The following is a 24,827-nucleotide window of genomic DNA, read 5'->3' on the forward strand; positions in this document are numbered from 1 at the left end:
CTGAATAAGAAAACAGACAACATAAGTTTTAAATGGGCAAAGATCTGACCAGTCTCCTTACCAGAGAAGATATACAAATGGCCAATACACATATAAAAAGATGCCCAACATTGTTATTAGGAAAATTTAAATTAAAACAACAAAGTAATACTAGAACATACCTGTAACCAGATGGCAAAAAAAAAAAAAAAACACCCAACTTATTATCCTAATTGCATAGCAGCAAGAACTTATCCATTGCTGGTGGAAATGAAAAATGTACAGTTGCTTTGGAAGACAGTTTGGCTATTTCTTCCAAAGCTAAACGTAGTACTAATATACAATATAGTAATCATGTCCTGAGATATTTACCAAACTGATTTGAAAACATATATTCATACAAAAATATGCATGAAATGTTTACAGAAGCTTTATTCATAATCACTAAAACTAGAAGCAAACAAGATGTCCTTCAATAGGTCAACTGATAAACTGTAGTACATCCACATAATGGAATATTATTCAGTGATAAAAAGGAACGAGCCATCAAATCAGGCAAAGAAGTGAGTGAACCTTAAGTCCATGTTCTAAATAAAAGAAGTCAATCTGAAGAGGTTATATACTGTTTGATTCCATTTATATGACATTCTGGAAAGGCCAAAACTCTACAGAAGAATTCCAGAAAAGCATCTACTTCTGCTTCATTGACTACACTAAAACCTTTGACTGTGTGGACCGAAACAAACTGTGGAAAACTCTTAAAGAGATGAGAATACCAGACTACCTGACCTGCCTCCTGAGAAACCTGTATGCAGGTCAAGAAACAACAGTTAGATCCAGACATGGAACAATGGATTGGTTCAAAATTGAGAAAAGAGTGCATCAAGTCAAGGCTATGGTTTTTCCTGTGGTCATGTGTGGATGTGAGAGATGGACTATAAAGAAAGCTGAGCGCTGAAGAATTGATGCTTTTGAACTCTGGTGTTGGAGAAGACTCTTGAGAGTCCCTTGGACTGCAAGGAGATCCCATCAGTCCATCCTGAAGGAGATCAGTCCTGGGTGTTCGTTGGAAGGACTGATGCTGGAGCTGAAACTCCAATACTTTGGCCACCTCATGTGAAGAGCTGACTCATTTGAAAAGACCTTGATGTTGGGAAAGATTGAAGGCAGGAGGAGAAGGGGACGACAGAGGTTGAGATGGTTGGATGGCATCACTGACTCAATGGACATGAGTTTGGGTAAACTCCGGGAGTTGGTGATGGACAGGGAGGCCTGGCGTGCTGCAATTCATGGGGTCGTAAAGAGTCAGACACGACTGAGCGACTGAACTGAACTCATGTATATATACACATGTATATATGAAATACCTGACGATTAATTCCTCAAAATTTTCAAGAGTATCAAAAACACTGAACGTCTGAGAAAGTCTGTAACAACCAAGAGGAGTCTAAGGAGACATAATGACGAACCGTAATGTGACATCCTGGAACATTAGGTAAAAGCTAACAAAATCTGAATAAAATATGGGCTTTACTTAATAATATTGCTTCAATTTTGGTTCACTAATCATGACATATACACTATACTGATAGAGGATGATAATAGGTGAAACTAGACATTAGGGAATAAGTGGACTCTGCTTTGTGCTGTGCTTAGTTGCTCAATCATGTCCGACTCTTTGCGACCCCATGGTTGTAGCCTCTTCTGTCCATGGAGATTCTCCAGGCAAGAATATTGGAGTGGGTTCTCATGCCCTCTTCCAGGGGATCTTCCCAACCCAAAGATTGAATCCATGTTTCCCACAATGCAGGCAGATTCTTTACCATCTGAACTACCAGGGAAGCCCAAGAATACTGGATTGGGTAGTCTATCCCCTCTCCAGGGGAACTCCCTGACCCTGGAATCCAACTGGGGTCTCCTGCATTGCAGGTGGATTCTTTACCATCTGAGCTACCAGAGATGTCTTCAGAAATTTTCCATAAACCTATAACTATTTGGAAATGCATCCTAAAGTAAAAAAAAAAAAAATTGTTTAAGGAATCTTTGGGCTTCCCTGGTGGCTCAGATGGTAAAGAATCTGCTTGCAATGTTGGAGACCTGGGTTTGATGCCTGGGTTGGGAAGATCCCCTGGAGAAGGGAATTGCTACCAACTCCAGTATTCTGGCCTGGAGAATTCCATGGAAAGAGGAGCCTGGTCGGCTACAAGATGGTGAAGTAGAAGGATGTGTGCTCATCTTCTCCTGTGAGACCTCCAAAATTGCAACTAACTGCTGAACAACCATTGACAGGAGAATGTTCAATCCCACCCAAAAAAGGTACCCCATTTCCTAGGGCAAAGGAAAAGCCCCCAAAAGATGGTAGGAGGGACAAAATCACATTTAGAATCAAATCCCAATACCCTCCAGAGATGCTCAGAAGGCTCAAACAAAACCATGTGTTCACCAGGACCCAGGGACCCCACAAGAGACTGAGCGTGATCTGTTTTTGAGGGTTTGAGTGTCTCCTGCATGGGTCAGCAGTAGCCTGCTGTGGGGACAGGGGCTCTGGCTACAGCAGACCTGGAAGATGTGATGTGTGAGCCCCACCATAGAGCCACTGAGCAGACAACCCACAAACTGGAGAACAATTATACCAACAAGTTCTCACACTGTTGTGAAGTTCTAGGGCCCGCAACACATTTCCCAACTTAGGGATTTCAGTGAGACTAAGAACTCCTAGGGAATTTGACTTTGAAGGCCAGTGGGATTTGACTACAGAACTTTCACAAGACTGAGGAAACAGACTCTTGCAGGGTATAAAGAAAATCTTGTGTGCATCAGGACCCAGGAGAAAGGAGCAGTGACCCCACAAGAGACTGAGCCAGACTTGCCTGTGAGTCTCCAGAAGTCTCCAGTGGAGGCATGGGTCAACAGTGGCCTGGTGTGGGGTCAGGGGTACTGAGTATAACAGTCTTGGCCTAAGTCCTTTTGAAGGAAGTCACCATTTCTGCCATTACTTCTACCATAGTCTGGTCTCAGGCCAAACTACAGGGAGGGAACACAGCCCCACCCATCAACAGAAAACTGGATTAGAGATTTACTGAGCATGGCCCTGCCCATCAGGGCAAGACCTAAATTCCCTCAGAGCTCATCTCTCCCATCAAGGAGCTTCCACAAGCCTCTTACCTTATCCACCAGAATGGAAACCACAGTCACAGAAAACTAATCAAAAGTGATCACTTGGATCACAGCCTTGTCCAACTCAATGAAACTATGAGCCATGCCATGTAGGGCCGCCCAAGACAGAGGGGTCATGGTAGAGAGTTTTGACAAAACATGATCCACTGGAGAAAGGAGTGGCAAACCACTTCAGTCTTCTTGCCTTGAGAACCCGGTGAACAGTATGAAAAGACAAAAAGATGGGGCACTGAGAGATGAACTCCCCAGGTCGGCAGGTGCCCAATATGCTACTGGAGAAGAGTAGAGAAATAACTCCACACACAATGAGGAGACAGTGCCAAAGCAAAAACAATGCCCAGTTGTGGATTTGACTGGTGATGGAAATAAAGTCAGAGGCTATAAAGAATAATATTGTATAGGAACCTGGAATGTTAGGGCCATGAATCAAGGCAAATTGGAAGTGGTCAAACAGGAGATGGCAAGAGTGAACATTGACATTTTAGGAATCAGTGAACTAAAAGAGACTGGAATGGGTAAATTTAATTCAGATGACCATTATATCTACTACTGTGGGCAAGAATCCCTTAGAAGAAATGGAGTAGCCCTCATAGTCAACAAAAGAGTCCAAAATATAGTACTTGTGTGCAATCTCAAAAATGACAGAATGATCTCTGTTCATTTCCAAGGCAAACCATTCAATATCACAGTAATCAAGTCTATATCCCAAAGACTAATGTCAAAGAAGCTGAAGTTGAACAGTCTATGAAGACCTACAAGACCTTCTAGAACGAACACCCAAAAAAGATGTCATTTTCATCATAGGGGGCTGGAATGCAAAAGTAGGAAGTCAAGATATACCTGGAGTAATGGGCAAGCTTGACCTTGGAGTACAAAATGAAGCAGGGCAAAGGCTAACCAGTTAATCCTAAAGAAAATCAGTTCTGAATATCCATTGGAAGGACTGATGCTGAAGCTGAAGCTCAAACACTTTGGCCACCTGATGCAAAGAACTGACTCATTGGAAAAGACCCTGATGCTAAGAAAGATTGAAGGCAAGAAGAGAAGTGGGCAACAGAGGATGAGATGATTGGATGGCATCACCGACTCCATGCACATGAGTTTGAGCAAGCTCTGGGAGTTAGTCATGAACAGGGAAGCCTCGTGTGCTGCTGTCCATGGGGTTGCAAACAGTTGGAAATTACTGAATGACTGAACTGAACTGAAGAAATCTTTAATAAGAAGTGAAATCTAAACTTTCACAGTATAAAATTCTCTAGATTCCACTCTACCAATACTGGTTTGCTAGGATCTGCCTTCTCCAGTGTCACCCAGCCATGCCTGGAAAGAGCTCACCCAGGGCCCAGGCCCCAAAGTTCTAGGCTCTGAAACTGAGCCAAACAGGCTAAAAAGCCTTACTCTGCGTTGGTATAATGTTTTCAATGTCCTGTGAATCATGCATGTTGAATCTCCATAAACTAAAACCAAGAAAGGCTGATGTCCTGAAATGCTGACAACTGCTCTTGCCTTACTCCCTCCAATCAGACCCTTCAGATGTAAACAGCAACATGAATCAGACTCAATAGGTCGTGATGATCAGTTAATTTCCCCCATCGCCAGCTCCCTCCTCCTTCCCTGCTGGGAGCTTCTAGCATGCTGTGCTGTGTAGCCAGGGCCAGGTTACTTACGATAAAGCTGATTAACCAAATTAACCAAGTGCTTTGCTGTGCACATTTACCTCCCACTGTTTACTCTTTGGCCATTTTAGTGCTTGTAAACATACATATATCAAAGGCAGCAGCAGCAAGCAGCCTTGAGCCTTTGATATGGAAGCCTTATATATATGCTTGTATATGCATAAAAAAAAGCCCCAGAATAAAAAACCATGAAATTGTTGAAAGGGGTTACTGTCTGCTTCTAGGAGGAAGATGGAGGAAGGGATTAGGAAGACAAATTTGGCTGTATTCAGTGTTTGATTTTTATTTCTAGCTGTAAAGACTCTTTTGACACAATTTTACACTGTCTGAATTTTTTTTACAATGAAATGCTTTCTAAAATAATACTTTTAATGAAGAGTACATACTGTTGCTGTGCTTAGTCACTCAGTCATGACCCTATGGACTGTAGCCTGCCAGGCTTCTCTGTCCGTGGGGATTCTCCAGGTGAGAATACTGGAGTCGGTTGTCATGCCCTCCTCCAGGGGATCTTCCCAACCCAGGAATCAAACCCAGGTCTCCTGCATTGCAGGAGGATTCTTTATCGTCTTAACTACCAGGGAAGCCCAAGAATACTGGAGTGGGTAACCTATCCCTTCTCCAGGGGTACTTCCTGGCCCAGTAATCGAACTGGGGTCTCCTACATTACAGGCAGATTCTTTACTAGCTGAGCTACTATGGAAGCCCAGAAAAGTCATATATGTAAAGTCAAAAAGAGCTGTATATCTCCTTTAGAGAAATTCCTCCAATCTATAGGAATAGGGCTCTTCAGCTGTCATGGTTCCACTCCTTCTTACTGTAATACTTAGTAACACTGTTTATTATTACTAATAAAAGGGACATTTTGTTTTTCATCACTAAGAATGATATTTGCTCCTTTTTCTTTTTTGACAGATGCCCTTTGTCAGCTAGAACAAATTTCACCTCTTGCAATTTGCTGAGAGATTTTATCATGAATTTGTATTGAACTTTGTCAAAATATTTTTTTCTGTTTCTATTGAGAAGTTCATATGAATTTACCCTCCCTCCCTTTTATTCTGTTAGTGGTGAACTGCATTAATAGACTTTCAAATGGTAAGTCCACCTTGCTTCTTGGGATAATCCGTTTGGTCATAATATATTTTGCATGTAGTATTTTTGCTCTATATCAAGAATATGTCAAAGATGAGCATTGCAAACCTTAGAGAAAACACTAAAAAAAGAAATAGAACAAAGTGGCTTAGAGAATAAGACAATAGAGGAGATGCAATTGAGTTTTGAAGCCATTTCTCTTCATATCTTTCTCTAGTCCTGTCTTATAAATCCCAGGTGTCTTAGCCTGTACAAACTCTGTCTTTGTCTTTTTAATTTAGCAAGACTACTGCACTCTGTTTGGATTTCCTTTTTGTGGGCCATGGTCCAGAAGTTGCTTTCAAAGAAGGTAACTGTGATTCTTGGGTTCACCTTGTTTGCCTTCTATCATGGATTATAGTCCTGTACTATTATCCAGTGTCTGAAAATAGCCGTGTACAGTGACAGGGCAAGTCTGTACTAGCACCTACAATATTGCCAAACATGAAAATCACAAGATTTATTGTTGTTCAGTCACTAAATCATGTCCAATTCTTTGCAACCTGTGAACTGCAGCATGTCAGGCTTCCGTGTCCTTCACTATCACTGGGAGTTTGCTCAAATTCATGTCCATTGAATCAGTGATGCCATCCAACTGTCTCATCCTCTGTGCTGAACATGAAAATCACAAGATAGTTACTTTTAGAGGTATAGTCATTCTACAAGTGTTATTACACAAGAAGGTACTCTTAACACATAAACAGATAATGTTACTGTTTCAGGAAGAACCATATAACCTCAATAATTCAGACTCTTTAGTAACAAAGGTAATAAAAAAAACATAAAAATTAACTACCTTTGCCCAGATATTGGAAGCTTAGCTATAAAACACTGTAGGTGAAATGATGGCTTGATAAGAAAAATTCAGCTCAAGATGGGGTAGGTATCCTTTAAAAATCAATGAAAAGAAAAATCCAGTGGAGAAACGGAAGATGAGTAAGCCAATTAAAAACATATGCTAATCATAGAGAAACAGTGACAAAGTAGGTTTTTTTAAAAAAAAAAAAAGATAAAAGTAAAACAAAAATTGACTACTTTGAAGCAAGTCACTGAGGAGAAGATGACGATCATTAGTCAGAGGACATTTAGGTTCAGGCAGAGAGGGTAGCGCCTCAGAGCCCTTGGGAACTTTTCTGGTTTAAGGATTCTATGATCAAAAACAAAAACTTTAAAGACCATTACATTAATAGAGCTCACTTCTAAACCATCAACTAGAGGATCACCTTACAGACATTCTGTTTCTAGTTTTTCAGTAAAGGAAAAGTCCCTCATTTTGAAATGAATTTATGTATTGGGACACGCACAAATCCAGGATACCAGTGCAGATTGGACAGAGATACCGTCTGTAAGATGTTATGTAGGTCACATCATTATTATACATATTCCTATACTTCTCTTTGAGTCCCTGGTGGCTCAGATGGTAAAGAATCTGCCTGCAATGCAGGGTTCGATCCCTGGGTTAGGAAGATACCTTGGAGAAGAGAATGTCACCCATTCCAATTTTCTTGCCTGGATAATTCCATGGACATAGGAGCCTGGTGGACTAGAGTCCATGGGGTCTCATATTTCCTGTATTATTAATTCTCTACTTTCCTGTATTTGAAGAAAAAGCAGAAAGTAACTTTTTTCAGAAGTTTCCATGCCCTAAATTCATACATTTTCTTTTAAAAAGCAATCACACCTGTGAGCAGAAGGTAAGCAACACATCAGTTCAGTTCAGTCGCTCAGTTGTCTGACTTTTTGCGACCTCATGGACTGTGGCACACCAGGCCTCCCTGTCCATCACCAACTCCCAGAGTACACTCAAACTCATGTCCATTGAGTTGGTGATGCCAGCCAGCTATCTCATCCTCTGTCATCCCCTTCTCCTCCCACCTTCAACCTTTCCCAGCATCAGGGTCTTTTCAAATGAGTCAGCTCTTCGCATCAGGTGGCCAAAGTATTGGAGTTTCAGCTTCAGCATCAGTCCTTCCAATGAACACCCAGGACTGATCTCCTTCAGGATGGACTGGTTGGATCTCCTTGCAGGCCAAGGGACTCACAAGAGTCTTCTCCAACACCACAGTTCAAAAGCATCAATTCTTCGGCGCTCAGCTTTGTTTATAGTCCAACTCTCACACCCATACATGACTACTGGAAAAACCATAGCCTTGACTAGATGGACCTTTGTAGGCAAAGTAATGGCTCTGCTTTTTAATATGCTGTCTAGGTTGGTCATAAATTTTCTTCTAAGGAGCAAGGGACACGTGCTCTATCCTTAAAAGGGCAAAGAGTTTAAGTCAAGGTTGTTTTACATTTGTGCATTAATTTATCCTTACAACACTCTTTTCTCAGCTAGCTCAGGAATAACAAATAGATTTCATATGTAATGCCATCTTCTATGGGCAAGTTGTAGCTGTTTGGAGCTCTGTATTGAGAAGGAAGATGCTCAGCCAGATTGATTTTCAGTTGAGTCCAGCCTTGAGCGAAGAAGGAGGAAGGTGCATTGCCATCTCTGCACAAGTCCCCATATTCCATTCACGGGACACCGTGGTATGTAAAACTAGATCCTGTTTCTAAGACTAGTAGGGAGTCATTCCAGCAACAACAATAACTGTAATAATAACAGCGGATCAATCAGGACTCCTGGAGATTTCATGCAGGAGAATGATTAAATATAAAGCTGTTGCAAAGGCTAGAGGAAAAAAGACCAGGAAAGCTTTACCCTGATCTCATCTTTGCAAAGAGCTTTCAGAGTGAGGGAATTCCAAGAACTTTTGAAAGATGCTGATTCTGGTCATAGCTGCCTGCAACACTGGAGAATGTGAAGCTGAGCTCCAGAGGATGGAGCCAGACTTGAACTCAGGTGTGACTCCCTTCACTAAACTTTCTGCAGCACAGCCTTGTTCCTCATTAAACTGTTGTTGTTATTGTTCTGACATATGTACATCTTAAACCGTTTTTTGTTTTTCCAGTTGTCACCTCTTATTTTTAAATCCTTGACATGCTTTTTTCAAAATGTTTATTTTTGGCTCTGCTGGGTCTTCACTGCTGCTCAGGCTTTTCTCTAGTTGCAGCAAGTGGGGGCCACTCTCTAGTCATGGTGTATGGATTTCTCATTGTGGTGGACAATGAGAAGAATTTAAATTGAGGACTTTCCCCAAAAAAGATTACCAGAGATAAATTTTATCTCAATTGCCCTATCTATATAGCCAAGAAACATCTAATTACCAAATATCTGCTCTTCTCCTTATTGTCCTGTGAATGACCATCCTGTCCTAGGAAGCTCCAGACCCCTATGCCATTCTTCAGTTCAAGATGGCACATATACCTCATTCTACCTGTCTCAGACTCTCTCATGTATATGGGGCCCCCTTATATACAAAATTAAATTTGACTTTTCTCCTGTTAATCTGTCTGTCAACTTAGTTTTTAGAGCAGCCAGAAGTCCAGGAAGAGTAGAGAAAATTTCTCTTCCTCTCCAACCTCATTTCAAATACTAACCTGTACCTACTTTTAGGGTTAAAAAAAAATGTAATTTTGCTTATGAAATTATTTGGCTACAGATAACTAATTTAATTTGAGATTGGCTAGAATTTCTTGGCAATCACTTTGCAAGGATCTTACAAAGGGTGAAAAATTTAACTTTCAAATTGTTTTAGGTGTGATGAAATATTTAGGAGTCAAAAACGTGACAATAAAGTTGGCCCAGTGTTACAGTTTGTAGATGTTTAAACATTTATTAGATTCGATTTTGCAGTTTTCTTTTTGGAACTAATACTGTTTTTCAGTCCTGAAGTGCTGCCTCTCTAGTACTGACTGGGCAATGGCCTAGGGCTCTGTATATTCTGCTCTGAGCTGCCTCTCTCTTGATACTGCCAACCGCTTGGAAAAAGTGTGATCCCAATGAATGGAATGACTTCCATTATCTCCAGATTCTCCCAGCCTGGGACACAGTCTTTAAGGTGAACTTTCTCATCAGTCCTTTCTTAAATCCTCTCACACCATCTGTTACCAAGTCCAACCTTGCTCTGGTTAGTGTACGACATGACAATGAATCAGAGATGATGAGCTTAGGGAAGGAATAGGACTTTATTTGGAAAGCAGGCTAAGCCAGCTGACTGAGAGGATGGCAGACTAATGTCTCAGAATAACCATCTTGTCGGGGTCTGGATGCCAGTTTCTTTCATAGGTCAGAGATGAGAGAAGGTGAGGAAACAAAGTAAAAAGGCCTTAATTATTCTTGCAAATATCTCCCTAGAATGGCAAGCCTCAAGCAAAGGATGTGTTAATTTCTTCCTTCCTGCCATCTACAGGTGGACAGGGTTCTTTAGTTTAACAGTCAGACAGAGGGACAGGATTCTCTGAGGCAGACCGTTATGTGTGACTATAGTAATGAAAACAACCAGAAGCAAGTCAAAGAAACGGTTCCAACATGGAGTCAGAATTGGTGTTTCCTGCAATACCTCCACTTGCTTGTAGAGTTGACCTGTCCCTCTGCTCTTATGGAAACTAAAGTTTGGGAACACGTGTTTTTATGTCAGCTTTGCCTCTCAAGACAGGGATAATTTGAATTTTTGTACAAGTTTATTTTGGCACAGGGGCTCATGTTTGTGGAATCCACTACTGAAACATCATATATGAATGCAAATTCATTAAGTAGCTTTTAAGCACCTCCCACATGCAAGACACCAGGGGTATCAAGAAAAGACTTCATACCACCCTTTTCTTCTCATTATCTTTAATTTTTGTTTAAGAGTATTGACCTATGAGATTAAAAGATATGCCATTTTAAATTTAGTTACAAGATTCAAAATTATGTACTTGTAACTGTAAATGTCTCTAGTGTATTTTCATGTGGTTTCTTTTTAAAAATTCACTATAAAAAAATGAGTGGACAAAATAATATGGCATACTAATAATGTATGTTGTAGGTTCTTGACTATTAAAACATATTCATAGCTTTATTGGATCCATACAAATAATGTGACAAGGGCAGAACTGGTAATATCATCCCCACTTGACAGGAGAAACAGAGGCTTTAGCAAACTAGTAAGAGGTAGGGTCAGATCTTAGATGGATAACCAATCCTAGTTTCACTCTCTCCCCTTCTCACTAAATACTTTGCCACAGGTTCTAGAATGTTAAATTGAAGGCAGAATGGTTATCAATTAGCAAGTTGGATAATGCAACAGTGAATGTAAATGAGTTATAAGATAAATGACATTTAGTGACATTAATTAACTGATTAAATTAAACCTGATATTTCAATCAGAATTTGTTTGTGTAAAGTGCTAGATAAAATGAAATGTAGTTTAACCTAGTTACTTTTACAATTCCAGTTACCATAACAACTTCTTGTGATTTCAATTAAAGGTGGTCTTTTCTTTATATTATTTTTAGAACTTTGGTTACCATAACAACCAGATGCTGTGTATTTGATCAGTTAAATTATTCCCAAAGAGTTAAAATATGGTGTTCTCTTGGAAACGATCAAAACATGATAAGTGATGTGTCAGGAATTAATGCCCAAATGGCGACGCAAACTCAATTTTTCAAGGAGCTCACATGTGAAATAAACGACCAATGAATCTTCCTTTGTATGTTAGGCTTATGATGTTCCTCAGTTACAGAAATCAAAAAGAGATTATTTATCAATTGGAGGAAAGTGGAGATGTCAGGTTCTGCGGTAATATGAATTGTCAGAGCTACAAAGAGAAATGATGTAAATGATAAATTCGTCTTCACTGGGTTTGGGGGCTTTGCAGGAAATAATATTACCAGCGCTTTGGCCAAGATGGGGGTGGGGAGAAGAGTTTGGCTCTCCACAATAGATTACATCTGAAAAGAGCTCTGCCTTTCTGTGTTTCTTTCCTACCCGCTCCCCTCCCCTCTCTCCTCTCCCTTGCAGAATGTTAAAGGAGTCTGGTCCTATCTTAAGAAACTGGTTTCCTGATATCAAGGAGAAGAACCACCCCATATTAACAAGCTCTGCAATTAGAAATTGGGGTAGGGGTGGGGAAAGTTGTGAAACAGGAGGATGGCCAGGCAACCAAGAAGTCAAGAGAGCTGGGAAAGGGTTAAGGTACAGGGTGAGGCTGACACCTGGAGGAGGGGAGGAGAGGATGAGAGGGCAGGGTAGGAAACACAGCCTCCTCTGTAGCCAGAGGGCCCTGCTGCTGCTGCTGCTATAGGCCTAAGCTAAAAATGCTGATGGCTCTCCACCTCCAATCATGTGGAAATATTCCTGACATAATGGGCCCAAACGCTGGGCAATGGAATATCTGGAAAATTCCCTCGCTCTCAGGAATCAAAGTCCTCATCTGCTTGAGGTAAACTGGCCCTTCCGAGTAGATGTCTTGCATTATTTGATGGGCACTCATCCACAGTGGAGGTGGCTAAGGACAAAAGGCACATCTGGTTACCCTGGAGGAAGGGCCAAGTTGCCCGTTAAGTGATAAATAAAGATGGCCTTGCCCTGGTCCTTGCCCTCTGCCCATAAAATGCGGAGGAGCGAGCTGCCTTTGTGTCCCAAGCTGGCGCATGAGCCACAGACAGATATAGGAGTGTCGGCCGTGGATTCCAGGTTTAATTATAGTCCTCTTGCTTAATGAGGTTTCATGAGGAGGAGGTGGGGGATTGGTGTGCACTCCTCTGGCTGGGGGTTATTTAATTAAAAAACAATAAAGCTGCCAGCCGCCATGAGTTAACAATCTGGAACCCTCCTCATCCTCCACCGATAAAAGCTCAACACCAAGAGCTGACGCCTCTCTACCTGCCCTGTACTGAGGTTCTGTTGGCACCCCTCCTCAAACCACCTCTGTTTCCTTCCCCAGCTCCTTCTGCTTGCCAAAAACATGGCGATCAGGGAATCACACTGAGCAGAGTAACAGGGAAAAAAAGTTGTATCCAAAAGAGTTCTATCCGGAAAGAAAGTTCTATCTCAAAAAAAAGTTCTATCCAGAAAGAAAGTCCTGTCTTTCCTACCTATGCTTGTTGCAAAACAAAAAAATGTGTCTCAGAAATAGACACAGAAGAATTGAGCAGAAACTAGCATGCTCCACCTTCTCCCCTCTCTGTGCATTCTGAAGATAGAAATGGTAGTGAATGAATCTCCGCGTTTCTTCTGAGAGGAGAATGGGTGTATAGTTTCCTGCTGGCATGGCTGCTAGTTCTGACGACCCAACAATCACCCAGAGAACTTGCTTAAAGCTTTATCTAGTAAACACATAGAGATGTAGCTGTAGCTTCCAGCTCCTCCCTGGAGATTTCTAAATACATTTGTCTCTGAATCTACTTTTGGGTTTCCCTTATGGCTCAGCTGGTAAAGAATCCACCTGCAATGTGGGAGACCTGGGTTTGATCCCTGGGTTGGGAAGATCCCCTGGAGAAGGGAAAGGCTACCCACTCCAGCATTCTGACCTGGAGAATTCCATGGACTATATAGTCCATGGGGTCACGAAGAGTCGGACAGGACTGAGTGACTTTCACTGAATCTACTTTTAATAAGTGCCTTAGTTGATTTTCACGGCCAGGAAAGTTTGAGAAATCCTCTCTCACTGTTCATGTGGGGGACAGGAGCTGGGATGGAAGAGAAGAGGGTGAAACAGAAGGGACCCTGATGGTACAGGTGCAGCCTTTGCTATATTCACTTACAAAGGACCAACGCCTGTGTATGATCTTCACTTTCAGTGAATTCCCCATCGCCTAACGTCTTTATCTCAGCTAGCCAGAATAGAACAATACCACTCTGTATTTCTATGGAGTAACAGCTATGTACTGATTAGGTGTGGTATCTGACATCGTTCTTATTTTCACCAGAAGATGAAGGATTCCTGTGGCAAATTATTGACTCACTGACGTGGAACTTAAACCAAGAGGCCCCCCTTGTTAATCCAGTTCACAGCTGACATCCAGTTTCACCTCTTAGTAGGTGATAACCACCCCTATCTGTCTGGGATTGTTTGGGCTTTAATGCTGAAAATACTATTCTGGGCAACCCCTTAGATCCAGGCAACCCAGGGTATTTGGTGACTGCCTCAAGTAAACTAGAAACCAGCTTGCATTATTAGCACCTGTCTTGGAATTATTTAGCCATTTTTGCCAGTCCAGGTGTGCCATGAACCTGGCAGGGGTGTGATGCATCCTGGGATCCTCAGCCTTGTGTGTTCATTCTCTGGACCCCATATAGTACCTTGTTCTCAATGTTCTCTCCTTTAGTGTTTATCAAAAAAGCCAGTTTATTCTTTCCCTGGCTTCCAAGCATCTAATCTCTTGCTTAGCAGTCTCACATGTCTGAAAGTCCTATATTCTCTAAATCAAAATTCTGTGACTTTTTCATTATCCTTAGCCAAATAGGCTGGACTGGGATTAAATCACCTTCATAATTACATTGTATTTTCATTTTTAATGTACAATTTGCATGACAATTTTTTATGCTTCAATCACATTGGCTCTGATTTTATCTATATTTATTTAGAAGAAAGGGGACTCGTGGGCCGAGTGTGGGCAGTTGTTGGTCCTCACCACAGGCAGCGCAGGTTGGTAGGCCCCTGGTGAGTGCCTTCCTGCCACCTTCCTCACCTTGTGGGTTTCTGGCTTGCTGCCGGCGTCACCCTGCCATGCCCAGCTCCTGTGCTCCCTTCCCTTGGGACTTCCCTTGGGACTCAGCTGGTAAAGAATCTGCCTCCAATGCAGGAGACCCTGGTTCAATTCCTAGGTCAGGAAGACCCCCTGGAGGAGGAAAAGTCTACCCACTCCAGTATTCTGGCCTAGAGAATTCCATGGACTGTATAGTCCACGGGGTTGCAAAGAGTCAGACACAACTGAGTGATTTTCAAGAAGGGGACTATAATGGGAAAATCCTGGGGGCTCATGGTCAGAAAAGCTGACTCCAAATTCTGGCCCTGATCTTTACATGCTCAGCAACCTTACATCAACCAGTAAGATGGCACACATGGTGCTGTGGGTTGAATTGTGCTCAGTCATTCAGTTGTGTACAGCTCTTTGTGACCATATGGACCATAGTCCTCCAGGTTCCTCTGTCCATGGGGTTTTCCAGGCAAGAATACAGGAGTGGGTTCCCATTTCCTACTCTAAGGGGTTTAATTGCATTCCCCCAAATTCATAAGTTGAAGTCCTAAGCCCCAACATGATGGGAATGTGATCTTCTTTGGAAATAGGGTCAATGCATATGTAATTAGTAAAGATGAGTTCATGCTGAAGTAGAATGGGCCTCTAATCCAGTGTGAATGGTATCATTATAAGAAGGAAATTTGGAGACAGAAACACATAAGGAGAATGCCATGTGAAGACTGCGATTTATGCAATCACACGTTAAAAAACTACCAGAAGGTAATTAGTGAGAGGCCCAGAATAGATTCTTTTCTAGAGCCTTCAGAGGGAGCGTGCCCCTGCTGATACGTTGATCTTGGACTTCTAGCCTCCAGAACTATGAGGCAACAAGGTTTTGTTATTTTAAGCAGCTCAGTGTGTGGTACTTTGTTATAGTAGCCCTAGCAAACTAATACAGATGGTAACATCTACTTCAGAGGATTTTTCCAAGGGTTAAACATTTGATTATTCACGTGAAAGTACTTGGTATATCAGAGTCCTTAATGAATAATAGGAAAATACAGGGTGGTGGGTTACCGGGAAATCACAGCTTTCAGTGTCGGGGTTCAAACTCTTCCTGCTCTGTTACAGTTTAGCTGACAAGAGCAAATCAGTTCAACCTCTCATCTCTTTGATCCTTATTTTCTCATATATGAAATGTACATAATGGCACAAACTTCGTGGGATAGTTTCGATGATTAGATAAAATAATGTATGAAAGTGTATTAACCAGATTTATAAGCAAGGCTGCATGGTTTTTGCCCTTGCAATGTAAAAGGCACAAAATTTTAAGCCTCTTCTTTAAGCAACACCCCCCACCTGTGCCTCCTTAGCTCGAAGTCTGAGGCCAAGAGTGATGACAGCTGACAGATGAATGGGCCTGCGATCCTGCCAACCCTTTGTGTGTTCTGGGGACCCATAAAGACTACCCTTTCCTTTCTCCCTCCATGCCCACCCTCCCATCTGAGGACAAGTTTCTTGCTTCTTTTCCTCAGGATCAAAAGAACTATAACTCTACTAGCTCAACCCCCTTTCTTTTCTTTTTTGGAAGAAACAATTTGATAGCTATAATTATTCCTGCAGACTCGATTATTTTCACAGAAATTAAAAATGTCTGTGGTAGTACTTCAATAGATCAATGTGTTTGTTACACTATCAAAATAACTTTTTTCCCCCTGCTATGTTGAAGAAATGAACAATTGAGTGCCAGATTGCAGAACTGAGGTTTTGTTTAATATTTACTGCTAGCAGGCACATTTGCTCTCAGAAAAAAAAAAAAAAAAGAAAAAGCACAGAGCAATGCCATTTGTATCCTATAAAACCCATGATTGCAATTCATGTGCAAACCCTCCCCCTGGATTAAGCATATAATATTGCTAATGAAATATTAGCTCCAAAATGAATGTCTATGGCCTTAAAATATAAACGCCCTTTGACTCAGTAAATTTACTGGCAGAAATTTTTCCTGAGGAAAGAAATGTTCAAGTGTTCAACTTTGCAAAGGTTTATATATCGAGGATATGGGCTTATCTCAGAGATACTGATGACTCAGTTCTAGATCCTGCAATAAAGTGAGTCACACAAACTTTTTGGTTTCCCAATGCATATAAAATTTATGTTCACATTGTACTGTAGTCTACCAAATGTGCAGTGACATTATGTCCAAAACAAACATTGCTTTTTATTTTATTACTATTTTTTAAATTTTATTTATTTATTTTTAACTCAACAACTTTTAAATTTCTTTTTTTAAGCTCATAACCAAAAATATACCATATTTGATATGCCTTAACTGATAGTTTAAGGTATGTAACTTAAGTACTTTATTGCTAAAAAATGCTAACCATCATCTGAGCCTTCAGAGAGTTGTAAGCTTTTTGCAATAGTAACATGAAATATCACTGACCACAAATCACCATAACAAATGTAACTATGATAAAAAAGTTTGAAGTCTTGCACACATTATCAAAATATGACACAGAGACAAGAAGTAAGCAAATGGTGTTGGAAAAAAATGGTGCCAATAGACTTGCTTGACATAGCTGCCACAAATCTTCAATTTATAAAAAACATAATATCTGCAAAGCTCAATAAAACAGTGTATGCCTGTGTTCAGCAGAGATTATTTGTAATATATTTTCTTAAAAGTCCTAAATTTCAGTATTGGAGATTGGTCCAATACAGTGTGATTTATCTTATTAACTGCATATTGTCTAACCATTAATAGTGGAAAAATAGATTTCTATTGAGATGATGAAACCCTTAAATGAGCAAGTTACAAAACAGTATGTAAAATATTATTCAAGTTTTCTGCTAAATGTTTGAATGTATATGGAGAGAGTATATATATGAGAAAAGAAAAATGGGGAATTCACTAAAATATTAATAGTAGTTCTGAGTAGAAATACTGTTTTTTATATTGCTCTTTATGGATTTCTCTTTCTATTTTTTAAGTGAGTATGCTTTATCTTTATAATCAGAAAGGATTATTAAAGCTTTATTAGCCTAGAAATCTTAAGGGGAATTAGTTTCAATCAAAGGAAGCAATAGGCTATAGCATTTCCTAAACCATGTCTTGAAATATGTGGTAGGAATTCTTCAAAGCAAGGGTTCCCTTGTGAAATAAGTTTAGAAAACATCTTTCTTGTTCCCTCTCTTTCTCTTTCTCAGATTCACAATGAAAATTAGTAGCAGCAGCAAATAATTAATTACCTTAACTTGATTTGATCATGAAGCATCATTTTTTTCCTGTTTCAACTTTTAATAATATCCCCTGATAGTTAAGTGCTTTGAGACACTCAGTTTGGGTGGAAAACACTGTTTAAAGCAGGAATTTTTTTAGCCTCCATTTATCAATTTGGAGGGATAGAGGAGACATTTGCTGTTTCTCTATCTGCATGCATTCTCCATATTTCCAATTCCCAACAGCAACCAGACTCACCTTTGTAAAACCAACCTTCCCTACTAAGGGCTGTGTGAATGGGGGCCAGAGGTATAAATCAGTAACATGACACCAATCCTTTAACCACAGTGGATGAGCGATGAGTAATAATCCTTAGCCCAGTCCACCCAGAACATAGCATTTCCCCAACCACAGCTAGTGATACAGGTGAATTCCATTGGGTCAGAAATTAGGACATGTGTTGAATAACTGTGCTAAGTATTGTGCTAACAGTCCCTGGGCATGAAAACACAGAGCATCAGTGGCTCTGAGAGCAGCTGTCTTGTGACCATGAGGAGCAAAGCCAGCCTTAGGAAAAATTATACCTGATGCCTGGCACACTTTGGCCAATAAATCTCCTTTCAGTTGGATTTGTTTTTCTATTACTTCCAAATGAACTGCTTTTGATTCAAGAGACTCAAGAAGAACTTCAGTGAAATAACTAAGGCTAATCGAATGCCTTAAAATTATAATTCATATGGGCCCAGTTAATCAATGCCTCACTCACCTGTCCAGTTCCACAGCATTCTTTCCATTATGCAAATGTTATATTTTATATCATATGTACATATTCACATTTCCTTACTTTTGATTGTGCTAGAATAGATATCCGCATCTCACCTGGAGATTGGGAAGTCAGGGATATCAAAGGTTCCTCACTGGTTCTCCTCCTCATGGCTGGCCAAAGCCCACATCCCTGGAATGAATCCCACCATAGTGGCAGTCCAGCAAGGAATGGTAGCCATCTCACTAGATATAATCCTCATACATCAGTGAAACTGCCAGAGAGTTATAGCATCAGATCCATAAGCAGTTTGTCATCCATCAGTGTCTCTTCCCATTTTTTTTTTTCGTATTATCTACTGCTTCCTGGGCTGTTACTGAATCCATACCATGCAATTTCTGAAAAGTACAAATAATCTAATAGAAAATGAAAGTTTCAAAGGGATACACTAGCCTCCTTGACTTAGGTTTCTTTCCAGCAATTTCCATCTCATCAGTCAAGTGACATCTGACACAAATGATGTCATAAAATCACCAGGAAGAACTTGCCTGAGAATTTAATTGAAAATATCAACCAAAGAAGTATCCATATTGTATCTATAAACCATGTCCCAAAAGGCTTGAGAGCCTATCTCCTGGTACAGTGTAAAGTTTCTATTGACAAATGGATTTTGCATACACGTAAGTGTGGCTGGATATGAAAGGCTGGTTGACTCTGCATACTCTAATAAAAGTAGTCCAGAAACAACAGATATCACCCTGGAAACAAGTCACTATAGGGTTGGGAGGAGACATATAAAGGATGAGTCATATTCTTGGTGGACTTGATAAGAATTTGGGGATAAAACCTTTGTTAATCTTTTTTTTCTTTTTAATCAAAGTAAGGGCCTTCTGATAATAAACATGAAATAGAGGTCAAATGTCCTGGACAGGTGCTATGCTCTCAAATGCAGACATACACCACTAGTTCCCGCCACCAAGTAAACTTAAGCTGCGGTTCTCCCTGCTCTATGAAGCTGAAGCAGACACAGAGTTTGAACATAATTTGTTTACAATAGGTGGTCACCCCAGATCAGGGTTTTTCAACCTGATCAGTGTTGACATTTCGGATAAGATAATTCTCTGCTGTGAGGGGCTGTCTTGTGCATTCTAGGATAGTTAGCATCTCTGGCTTCTGCACTAGCTCCCAATAGCTTCTTCTCAATTGAGTCAACCAAAACACATCTCTAGACATTGCCCAATGACCTCTGGAGGCAAAATACCCCAGACTGAGAATCAATACACTGTATTATTCTTATTGTGGTTGCTTTGCCCTCTCTCAGTTTAGTTAACCGGGAGCTAATTCCCCCCAGAGTTCCTTCTTTTGTATGTTTCCAGGTTGGGAATGAGTACAAGAGGCATTTTGCCTGAGGTCTGTGAAGCCTCAGCTGTTTGGTCATGCTCTGAGGTTCTGCAGATTGCCAGGCACTGTGACAGCCCACGCACATTGTCACTGACCTGCTGGCTCACCTTGTTGGCCTGCAGGAAACCAAGCCCCTCAGCTTCTCCAGCACCTGCCAGATCTCCGCTGTTAGGTGAGTCCTGATTGAAGGGCACCAGCTTTCCCTCCCAATCGCTAATCTAGCTGAATTTTAGCGACTTCAGGCTTAACAGCAGCCATGGAGGCAGTGTCCTACACAAACCCCCCACTTCACCAGCTTCCACAATTGAATAAGATCTAATCCTCACAATACATTCTTTATTCTGTGCCACACATAGTAACTCTGCCTCTCTGATTCAACTCTGATGGATACACTTACAAGTGGGGGTCTCAGGGTGTAGCAACATTTTGGAGAAGAACTGGAAGACTTCCCAACATTCATTCTACCCCAGATAATTAGTCAAAGCCAACCCAGGTGGTTCCATCCTCTTGCCAGGGATTTGTTCAGAGATGAACAGACCCAAGTCAGTCTAAGCCAATGAGATGCATAGAGAGGCTTGCTCTGAGCTTCTGGAAATCAAAAGTCCATTTTTTTCATCCAAATAGAGATAAACACAAAAGTATGCATGCTGCATCAGTTGCTGGTGGCAGCTGTCATGTGACCATATGGGGAACCACTTTTAGGATAAAGTGGAGACATTGACAGAACACCCAAAAAGAACCTACCTATGTCTGAAAAAGTCTGAGCTGTGGAATTAATAAAACCTAAAGCCTTCCCGATTTGTGAAAGGAAGTCCTTTTGCATGAGATAATAAATAAATTTCTCTATTGTTTAAGCCAATCTGGCTGGGATTGTCACATTCTTAAAGTAGTTTTGGAGTCTGGTTTAGATCTTGGATACAAATTATTCTCACTTCTTACAGATGATTTGACCTGATCCCCCTGGGTGAAGGCTCCACTATGCTTTCAAATGTACTCTTGTGTTCCTATTCCTCTCAGCCCTGCAAGCCTGGACAGCATTCCTTTGAAGCTTCTATCAGTTTCAGTTGAGTCTTCACTGCCTACTTCTCTCAACCGCAAAATGTCACCTAACACTTGATTTAAAAGGGCTTCCCTGGTGGCTCAGACAGTAAAGAATCTGCCTGCAATGCAGGAGACTTGGGCTTAATCCCTGGGTTGGGAACATCCTCTGGAGAAGGGAATGACAACCCACTCCAGTATTCTTGTCTGGAGAATTCCATAGACAGAGGAGACTGACAGGCTACAGTCCATGGGGTAACAAAGAGTCAGATACGACTTTTGATTTAAAAGCAATAAACAGAACTCAGCAAAAGACATTCTCCAGGAAATCTGGGCGTGTATGTTTTTGCTTCTGTCGGGACCAGGATACACCTGAAAAGTTTGGGCTTTCTTCAACTATGATCCTCACCCAGCAATCCTAGGCCACCTACACCCAGCAGGAGACAGGCAATTATAAAGTCAAGAAGTTAAAACCCTAACTAGAGGAGCCTCAGTGCATTCTGTTATCTGGGGCTACCCTCATTATTCTCTACTCTTTGGATGCTTGGTCCATGGGGACAGAGGGACGAAATGAAGAGTCATGGAGAGGCTGCTGCCAGCTGAAGGTGGATATGGTGGATAAGAAGGGTGGAGGCTGGATTTCATCTCTACTCACTCCCTGCACCTGGCACCTCTGCACCAGCACACAACTTGCAGCACCTTGAGGGATGCTCTGGACAGAAACCCTGGAATTAGACAAACTGAGGTTCAAAGCTTTGCTGCCTTTACTGAAAAATGGGCCTGTCAAGCAACCTCTTAAAATCTCATTGTCTCATTAGTAAAAGAATAGGAAAATCTGTCACCACATATGGCACATGGTGAAAGTGAAAGCTGCTCAGTTGTGTCCAACTCTTTGTGACCCCATGGACTGTAGCCCCCCAGGCTCCTCTGTCCATGGGATTCTCCAGGGAAGAATATTGGAGTGGGTTGCCATGTCCTCCTCCAGGTGATCTTCCCAACCGAAGGACTGAACCTACGTCTCTTGCATCTCCTGCATTGTAGATGGATTCTTTACTGTCTGAGCCACCAGGGAAAATTGCATGGAGAGTGGTGGAAACTCTGTAAACACTACTGTCCTGGTGTGATCCTCTCCACCTCTTTACTGCTTTAGCTGACATTTCTCACTCCTGCTTCCTCCTCGTAAGTATCCATCAGACCCTTCAGCTTAGTGAATGGCTGGTCCGGCCACACTCTGGCAGTTGGAGGGACTTATAGTAGGAAAAGCCTACTGTCCAGATTCAAGGCAGGCAAGGAACGTTTCTGGCTCTGTAAATAGAGAGAGGCACATAGCCCCTAGGGCCAGGGGGTAGAAATGGAGATGTCAGGAAAGCTTGCCACATTTATCAGTATATTCATGTCATATTCACCATATATTCGAGACAGGACTGATTCAGGAACCTGACCCTAACGTTTCAACCCCGCCCACACCAATCATTGTCAAGCTGGCTTCTGGACTCATGGCTTGAAAGAGGTGTAATATGCACATGGCTGAGATCCAGCAACCTTGTTCTACTGTTGGTAAACTGTGTGACTTCAGAGAAACCATTTCAGCTCAGTTTCCTGCGGAACCTATTGGGGGATTCTCTCACACAATCTCAGATCCTGGGTCATCTGGGGCTGGGGATGGAGCAGGGGCATTAAGAGAATTGCCCTCCTCTGGCTTATTTTAAGGATTTGGTGTCTTTTTGACCAAATAATCCCATGAAAGTCTTAGTTTACCTCAAGCATCCGTGTTTGAGTTCACCCACACCACAGAGGTGTTGCCCATACTTGGCTAATTGAATATCATTAGAGGCTGTGAAACTGGCTCTGCATTTCAAAAAGCCTATTTCTTATTAAGAAACATATATATTTATATACACATACTCATTCAAAAATGTGCTATAAGAAAGCAGCTGCCTTAAGAATATTTCTGTGGAGGAGCCAATTGTTTGGGAATTGGGATGCATTCTGCCACTTGTGAAAAGGAGCGAAAAAAAAAAAGGAGGAAACAAGAGAAAGAGAGATGCAAGGCACAAATATATTGACAGATGAGAAGAATAAATGTTTTCTTTGCGTGCACAGTGCGGAGGTGTCGCACATACCAAATTATGACATAACTGTTGGAGTAATGGCTGCAGCTGTTGCCTTTGTAAAGTGATCCACAATACCCAACTCTAATAAGTGTAGCGTGTGTCCAAGGCACTCCACACAATGAGGACAGCCTAATCCCAGGCCACGTGAGCTCTGTGCCAAGCGTGGTCATATCACAGCAGCAGGAGCAAGCTGGGAATAATCATATCCTTAGGAAAAAAATCCCCTGGGTAACACATTGAAATTCCCTTTAAACAAAGCAAGCCCCTGAATCTACTGGTGAACAGGAAAATTCTGTGATGAATTGCCAAGGAAGAGCACTGGGTAAAAACTCCATACATTGCCCCATTTCCATCAGGTAAAAACTGCTAGAAAGAAGAAGTTGACTTTAGTGAACATAGGAAGATGCTGCTGGGTTGCAGTCATTCCTTGATTTCTTCATTTGTTCAACAAAAATTTCTTAAGCATGTGTGCCAGGTACCAGGCTGTGAACCAGAAATACAGAGAAGGAGGTAAACATTGAACATGTAACAAAAATAAGTCATTAATTCACAGCAGTTGTGACAGCTGCCTTAAGGCAAAAGGACTGGATACTAGAAGGGTGAATTACAGACTACAGTTTCTCTTTAAGAGCAGGCTGAAATGTACAGATTGCAATCACTATAAGCCTAATTTGAATAATAAGAGACAATGAGTTGGTACCCAGAGAACTAGAAGTTCCATTGATTATTGTAAAAAATCATTTTTTAAATATTTTATTTGATAGCATGTTCCTCTCATTGAATATTCAGAATTTGGCAGTGAATGTGTCAGAATCATATTTTTTTTTAGCTCAGCAAGTGGTAAGCACTAATGGTAATTGTAGATATGGGGAAAATCCCCTTGATAAAAATATATTTCCCTATATCTGAGTTGGTTCATGTCATGCCCAAGATCATAGGCTCTGGACCAACCTGCCTGGGTTCAAGTCTGTCTCTTCTGCTTGCTAGCATAGATGTCAACTTATTTAAACTCTCTGAGCCATGGTTCCCTTATCTGTAAAAGGGGAATAACTCTTATTATTTCCTTCATAGGGTCATTGTGAGAACTGGGTAAGTAAATACACTTAAATCACTTTAAATAGCACGTGGGTTATACTAAATACTATGTTAGAGTTGTTATTACTATTCCTTGGGCTTCTTGGTGGCTCAGATGGTAAAGAATCTGCCTGCAATTCAGGAGACTTGAGTTCGAGTCCTGGGTCGGGAAGATCCCCTAGAGAAAGGAATGGCTATCCACTCTAGTATTCTTGCCTGGAGAATTCCATGGACAGAGGAGCCTCGCAGGCTACAGTCCATGGGGGTCACAGAGTCAGGCACAATTAAGTGACTAACACCTTTCACTATTCCTTGGATATAAATTTAGGACCCAACACTGTAGTTAAATTATTATGACCTCTCTAAATGTTTTATTATCATCTAAGATATTCATACTTGGGTTGTTTATTGATCTCAACCCTAAACCTCTGCTTTTTTCCAGATGTGGAAATCTCTTGACTCTTACATCACCTCTAATAATTTTCATCCTATCAATCAAAATGTGCAGCCAGGTATATAGTCTATTTCTATCCATGACTAATCATTTTCCTATTTCTCAGGTTTGACCAGGAATGATTTGGCTAAACTACTTTCTTCTGTATGAACCAGAAGTCGCATAGCAGAGGTGCCAGTGTATCTCCACAACTGCCATTAAATTGCTTAAGAATGAATATTAAGTGGAAGACTTGGCACCTATTTCC

The sequence above is a fragment of the Capricornis sumatraensis genome, chromosome 3, assembly GCF_032405125.1.
Source record: "Capricornis sumatraensis isolate serow.1 chromosome 3, serow.2, whole genome shotgun sequence".
In the NCBI taxonomy this organism is placed as follows: domain Eukaryota; kingdom Metazoa; phylum Chordata; class Mammalia; order Artiodactyla; family Bovidae; genus Capricornis; species Capricornis sumatraensis.